The sequence below is a fragment of the Oncorhynchus gorbuscha genome, linkage group LG09 (genome assembly GCF_021184085.1).
Source record: "Oncorhynchus gorbuscha isolate QuinsamMale2020 ecotype Even-year linkage group LG09, OgorEven_v1.0, whole genome shotgun sequence".
NCBI lineage: Eukaryota > Metazoa > Chordata > Actinopteri > Salmoniformes > Salmonidae > Oncorhynchus > Oncorhynchus gorbuscha.
Window position 1 is genome coordinate 36,904,102 of NC_060181.1, and position 7,664 is coordinate 36,911,765.

Consider the following 7,664-nt stretch of genomic DNA (forward strand, 5'->3'; position numbering starts at 1 on the left):
AATCCAGCTCCTGAATCTATGCAAACCCCACATAATGGGAAGTTGTATGTAGACACTGGTCCAGGATCAGTTCTTTGGGGATAATATTTCTGCCAGGCAGACAATAAAGCAGCCAAGGCAGGCTCTAGTTGAGTGTGCACCCCATTTATAAGGGGAGCTTACGACTTTGTCTGCCTCCCTTTCTGAAGAGGTAAAACGCTCCAATAATTCTCATGCTGCCTCTAATTGAATAATACCCGCCTCATTTTCACACCACTTCAGACTTATTGGACACTTAAAACAATATATATTTCCCCCCTAAAAATGCTGTTCTCCTGAGTAACTCTGGAGCTGCTGCCAAGGAATACTTATATCTGTGGCCCAAGGATTCACTGTAGTCACGTATTCAATAGCATAATTGATTTTGGGCTTCACTGATGCATAGCTAGAAATGCTTTCGGGACAATTTGTCAACTAGCCGTAAAGATGTGAGGACGTCTCACAAATATGACAATTGTGTCAAGGGAGTGAAAGTAAAGTGTCTACCAAATGCGTATATATAAATTCAATGAAGGTGTGTGCCTTATAATATTAAAGGGCATGTTACTCAATAATATTATTTCATATATTCTTCATTAGTCCACATTTTGATACAATCCCACAAAATGTCACAATGCTAGATTTCATGACACATTGCTTTTGGTAACCTAATGCCCAAAGTATCATGATGATCTTTTAAACACATCTCTCTGATTTATTTGAAAATAGATATTAGTGATGAAGACAAAATGTCGGATTATCAGTTTTTCATACATCATATTTATAGCATAGTACACACAGCGAGGAACAAAGCACTATTAATCATGACTCATGTTGAATCCATTAGGATTTTCATTTCTTACTCCCTCTGGTTGTCTATATATAGAAGGCACTTGTCTGGGTCAGTGCTTTCTTGATTGCTTATTGCCTCTTGCTTAAAATGTCACCTCATTCAAGTGTCACACTCAGCACAGGTCAACGTGACCAAGTCGCCCTGCTTTTGTTGCAATGTCATAAAGGGCGCTGCACCACGACAGTCCTTAGGTGGAAGCTACATGTATATTACTAGATACTTGCTATTGGGTTTGAAACAACATTATCTTAAATAATATCTTTAATGCCTCTATTTTGTTGACATGGTCATAAAATGTTGAACAGTGAACTTGCCCCTATCATACCCTTTGTTAAGTTTTTGATTAGCACAAGCTATTCAAACAATTCCAAAGACAGACTCATCTACTCAAATCAAAGTTTATTTGTCACGTGTGCCGAATACAACCTTATAGTGAAATGCTTATTTGGGGGAGTGGGGGGGGACACCATGCATCATCCGGGTAGCCATTGATTAGCTGTTCAGGAGTCTTATGGCTTCTGGATAAAAGCTGTTGAGAGGCCCTTTGGTCCTAGACTTGGCGCTCCGGTACCGCTTGCCAACAGTCTATGACTCGGGTGGCTGGGGTCTTTGACCATTTTTAGGGCCTTCCTCTGACACCGCCTGGTATAGAGGTCCTAGATGGCAGGCAGTTTATCCTCAGTGATGTACTGGGCCCTACACACAACCCTCTGTAGTGCATTGCGGTCGGAGGCTGAGCAGTTGCCGTACCAGGCAGTGATGCAACCGGTCAGGATGCTCTCGATGTTGCAGTTGTAGAACCTGTTGAGGATCTGAGGACCCATGCCAAATCTTTTAAGTTTCCTGAGGGGGAATAGGCTTTGTCATGCCCTCTTCACTTGGTCTTGGTGTGTTTGGACCATTCTTGTTGGTGATGTGGACACTAAGGAACTTGAAGCTCTCAACCTGCTCCACTACAGCCCTGTCGATGAGAATGGGGGCATGCTTGGTCCTCCTTTTCCTGTAGTCCACAATCATCTCCTTTGTCTTGATTACATTGAGGGACAGGTTGTTATTTTGGCACCACCCGGCCAGGTCTCTGACCTCCTCCCTATAGGCTGTCTCGTCATTGTCAGTGATCGGGCCTACCACTGTTGTGTCGTCAGCAAAATTAATGATGGTGTTGGAGTCGTGCCTGGCCATGCAGTCGTGGGTGAACAGGGATTACAGGAGGGGAATGAACATGCACCCCTGAGGTGTTCCAGTATTGAAGATCAACGTGGCAGATGTTACCTACCCTTACCACCTGGGGGTGGCCCATCAGGAAGTCCAGGACCCAGTTGCAGAGGGATGTGTTTAGTCCCAGGATCCTTAGCTTAGTGATGAGCTTTGAGGGCACTATGGTGTTGAAAGCTGAGCTGTAGTCAAAGAATAGCTTTCCCACATAGGCGTTTCTTTTGTCCAGGTGTGAAAGGGAAGAGTGGAGTACAATAGATATTGCATCATCTGTGGATCTGTTTGATATGTATGCAACTTGGAGTGGGTCTTGGGTTTAATAGACTACTTTCAGGGCAAGTGGACCAATACAAGTATGTCTTAAAATAGTGAAGGTATCCACAGCTGTGAATTGTGAATTGTGTCTCGATACTATCAACCAAAAATCTTTGATCATGTCTCTTTGCTGTAGGCTACTGCAGAAATACAGTGAGTGTTCAATGCATGAGTTTTGAGGAATAGTCTGAAAAAATACTAATAGAGCAGGAGATTTGAGAAGATTGGCCTTGTGAGGGTTGATCGAAGCAAACCTCTTGCCTGTGAATATTTTGTTTCTTTGTTTAGCCTGTACCTGTGTTCATGTGCTCAGCTGCATCGTGTGTTCATGTTTAACGCATCTCATCGAACCGATCACTCTCTGTATGGTTGCTTGTAGTACCTGCTACCTATTGCTTTGTCCCTTTTGAGAAAATTTCAGTAGGACCATCTTGTGTTGTAAACCCAAGGGCTCTCTGAAAATATTCAATTTGGTGTGTTTTGTTTGTTGGGCTGTTGCACATTTTTCCATTAAGTTGAATTACTGTATTGTTCATTCAGCCCCAATGCGTGATCCATTCCCACTGCATTATCCATTTACACTTTACATGATGTGAATGGCTTATAGGACATTTACTTCAAGTGCCATGTTTACTTATAATTTGCTATAAACTGCAGTCTTTTACTCCAATGACCCAAGTCATTAACACAAATATAGGGATAACCAGTGACTTAATAGCCGAGAAATTAACCCCTTTGTCTAAGGCAGGTACCCCCAGGGGTGAGCACAATGCCGTCGGGGGTACACATTTTCAAACATTCACTTATATTTTCCAACGGGGCTATACATTTGGGTGAGTTTTTTTTCTCTCGCCTGAGTAGCCTCGTTTCACTGCCAAAAATAAAATTAAACCATCTAGTTTTCAGCAAAATAACACAATGTCAAATACAGGTAGCCTAGTCAAATAATTAACATCCAATCACATTAACTCTTACTCTCTCACAGGAATTCCACTAATAGTCCATATGTAGCCAAACGTAGCTGCTGCTCATGTTGGTATCTGACTGATGACGCAAAAGCCAAGCAGTTGCCACTTGGGTACACTGCAGCATCCACAGAGAGGCTCTTGCTGCCATGGGAATGCCTGACAGCTTGAAAGACGTTTTAGACACGACAGTGAAAATGGTTAACTTTGTTAAAGCAAGACCCCTGAACTCTTGTATTTTCTGCTCTATGCAATGATATGGGCAGCGACCATGTAATGGTTTTACAGCATACAGAAGTGTGCTGGTTATCAAGGGGCAAAGTATTGACACTTTTTTTTAAAATTGAGAGACAAGCTTAAAGTTTTCTTTACTGACCATCATTTTCACTTGTCTGACTGGCCTATCCGGGTGATGTTTTTTCTCGCCTGAATGATCTGAATCTAGGATTACAGGGATTCTCCGCAACTACTGTATATACAATGTGCGTGACAAAATTGATTAAGAAGTTGGTGCTCTTCTCTGTCTGCGTTAACAAGGACAACATACAGGTCTTTCCATCATTGTATGATTTTTTTGTGTGCAAATGAACTCAAGCTTGCGGATAGTGTCAAATGTGATATAGCGATGGGCACCTGGTTGAGTTGGGTGCACAATTACGCCGGTACTTTCCCGAAACGGATGACACAAACAACTGGATTCATTATCCCTTTCATGCCCTGCCTCCAGTCCACTTACCAATATCTGAACAAGAGAGCCTCATCGAAATTGCAACAATCGGTTCTATGAAAATTGAATTTAAATCAGAAGCCACTGCCAGATTTCTGTATTGGGCTGCGCTCAGAGTATCCTGCCTTGGCAAATCGCTCTGTTTTGACACTGATGCCCTTTGCAACCACGTACCTAAGTAAGAGTGGATTTGCCAAAGTAAGAGTGAAAGTGCTTACTACGTTATTATGATTGTATAGACAATGCACTATAATCACCAGTTCAAATCCCAGAGAGTCACTGGAATGTGAAGATCATAGTTAGCATCAGAACGCTCTTCTGTGGCTCATTGTCATAGCATTGCTATGACTCAACAAAGGACAATGGCTGATATGGTCCAGCAAGTGCTTAGCCTCAGAAGCTCTTGAATTTCACCAGATTTAACACTTAAATGTGGAGATTTTTGATAAAGAATAATATATTACCACTCAGTTGTGTGTGCTCATCGAACTGCCCCAGAAATGTCAAACTAGTGAAAATGGCCCAAAACATTTCTGAAGTGTTATCTTGGCCTAAACTAGCATATGTTGTGAGGGAAAAGCTGTCTTTGTACCTATGTTTGCCCATTGAAATTCCTGGGAAATTGTAACTGGTGGGATTACCTTTTGTACAACCGAAAAGCCCTTGAACCCCGCACAGCCCACCTTTGAATCTGCACAGCTATGTACTGTATGAGGTTACCATTGACAATGAGAGCAGTTCTCTTATCAAGACTTTGACTTCCCACACAGCCATGTACTTTCAGAGGCTGGCTTAGTAAAGGTCAGCTTAGTAAAGTTCAGAGAGTTGCATCTCAGACAATAAGTCATTGTCTTGTTCTATCTGGGATTATCTCAGCTACAAATTATCCTTATTAATTAAATGCTAAACGGATAACATACAGAGCGGGAAATGACTCCACCATAGATTATAGAAAAGGTTGCACAGATCGGTGAAACCGATTCTGTGAGAGAAGCATCAGAAATTTAGGGGCAGGGTAAATAGGGGGCAGAGGCCCTCAAACGACAACAGGAAGGGAAGTAATTAAATTGCTCTCCGTTGTGTGTTGTATCTCATCAAGATTTGAAGGAAGCGTTTGTTGCAATTGGTATCTCTCCCTCGCCGAAAACGTCAAGCTCCCACAACAAATGGCGCCTGGCATGTATATTTCATTAAAATCCCTGGCTTTCTTATTCACTCTGAAAATTTGCTTTGCTCCCCTTTTCCAGGGCCCTGGGAACGATGGGATGATGTGAAATCACACACAGAAGAAAAAAACAAGCCAACTCCACTGTGGAGAAATGGGACATCAAACAAAATGCGATTATGTTCAAATGACAGTGCACACATTCCCCATGTGCTGTGGATGCCGCGTCTTAGCCTATTGGATGATAGGCTTTTGAATGAATTCCTCACAGACAAACAAACCCGCGCATTACATAATATAGTATTTTGTCGATGTTAGTACAGTTTTTTTCTATGTCTCTTTTTTTCGGCACTTCAGCAGCCGCTCAACATGTTCCAGATTCTTATTATAATATATAGATAAGAGTGTATGATACCAGGAAATACTAAATGAATAGACTGAAGTATAATAGTGCCAATGTGAAAAGATGATCTCTAGATAGCAAAGTTTGCTCTTGTTTGGTGAATTGGAGAACAATTGGCGCTATTAAGTCTCTGGTTAATTATCTAGAAAAAACACACGTCCCATGCCATTCGCCCTAAAATAATTTGATTCTATAAACAGTATAGAACACGTATCATACACTTTGCATTTGTGCTCTTACAGTACAATATTCTTCAACCAATACCTAAAGAAGTTGAGTGGAGTACACCCTCTATACAACTGTCTGTGGGCATGAAGTCGTACTCTTCCAGCAGAACTCATGATACAGCGGTAGATGTGTATGTTTGCTTTGTACGTGTCTCCAGCCGGGCTCTGAGACATATGGCTGGGCAGATGGTATTGCACGGTGGGAAGAGTGTGTCTCTGGTCGGCTGGCACAGCTGGCAGAGCTTTGGGCTCCTCTCAATGCCAGCTAGCCAGGTGTCTGCGTGTGGGAGGGTGGGCACACCACCACAGAGATACAGGAAAGGGTGGACTTTGTAACATAACATTTCCCATTTGAGTCAAGGAATGGAGGCCCCAGAGGATCCGTAGGGCTGTGGACGGATGCATATAAACTAGAAGAGATGTGCCAATTTCGCTTCAACGGTGTAGTCGTCCAGCTTGTGAATGAGTGTCAGTGTCGGAAAACAGTTCAAAGTAGTTGCTCGCCACTAACCTTGCAATCCATGTATCGTAAATATCAACATTTGGATTGTTTCTTGAGGAGTCTTCTCCATGATGGATTCCAGAGAGAAATATCAACCTTGAACTTAACTGTAGGATATTGTGACAGATATTTTAATATCCATGTTGTGATGGTTATCCCCTTGTCAGACCTTGTCATGATATACTGTATCTCTACTCTATGAAAGTCATATGAATTGTGATATATCTCTGGCAGATGTGAATGATGATGTATATCGTAAAAGACATAATTAGAATGGCAAATGAACTTGAACAGTTTGGAAGCTGTTTTATCAGGACAGAACGTTCCTCTGTGATGATTTAATTAATATTAATATGCAAATCAAAAAGGTGGTTTGTTTTACTGGCAAATGTCCAATTGCTTGGCAGATATCCTAGGAAAGGAAATAAACCACACAAATGTGTCAGAATTAGAATATTAGATGTGAATGTTGATGAGTAGTTTACCATCGATTCTGACAACTTATCTTAGCAAAATATTAACCTCTCTAAGGTATGTGGGAGGGTAGCATCCCACCTTGTCAACAGCCAGTGAAACTGCAGGGAGCCAAATTCAAAACAGAAATTCCATAATTAAAAATCCTCAAACATACGTGTATTTTACACCATTTTAAAGATACACTTGTTGTAAACACAGCGGACAGCGTCCGATTTTTAAAAGGCTTTACGACGAAAGCAAACCAAACGATTGTTAGTTCAGAGCCAAGTCACAGAAAAACACAGCCATTTTCCAGCCAAAGACACTCGTGGGACGTCATGTTACACAATACATGTATGTTTGGTAAAGTTCATATTTATATCCAAAAATCTGAGTTTACATTGGCGCGTGTTCAGTAGTTCCAAAACATCCGGTGATTTTGCAGAGAGCCACATCAATTTACAGAAATACTCATAAACATTGTTAAAAGATACAAGTGTTATGCATGGAATTTTAGACACACTTCTCCTTGATGCAACCACTGTGTCATATTTCAAAAAAACGTTACGGAAAAAGCACACCATGCAATAATCTGAGTACGACTCTCAGAGACCAAAACAACCCAAACAGATATCAGCCATGTTGTGGTGTCAACAGAAGTCAGAAATAGCATTATAAATATTCACTTACCTTTGATCTACATCAGAATGCACTGCCAGGAATCCCAGTCCCACAATAAATGTTTGTTTTGTGCGATAATGTCCATCATTTATGTTCAAATACCTCCTTTTTGTTAGCGTGTTCAGTACACAATCCAA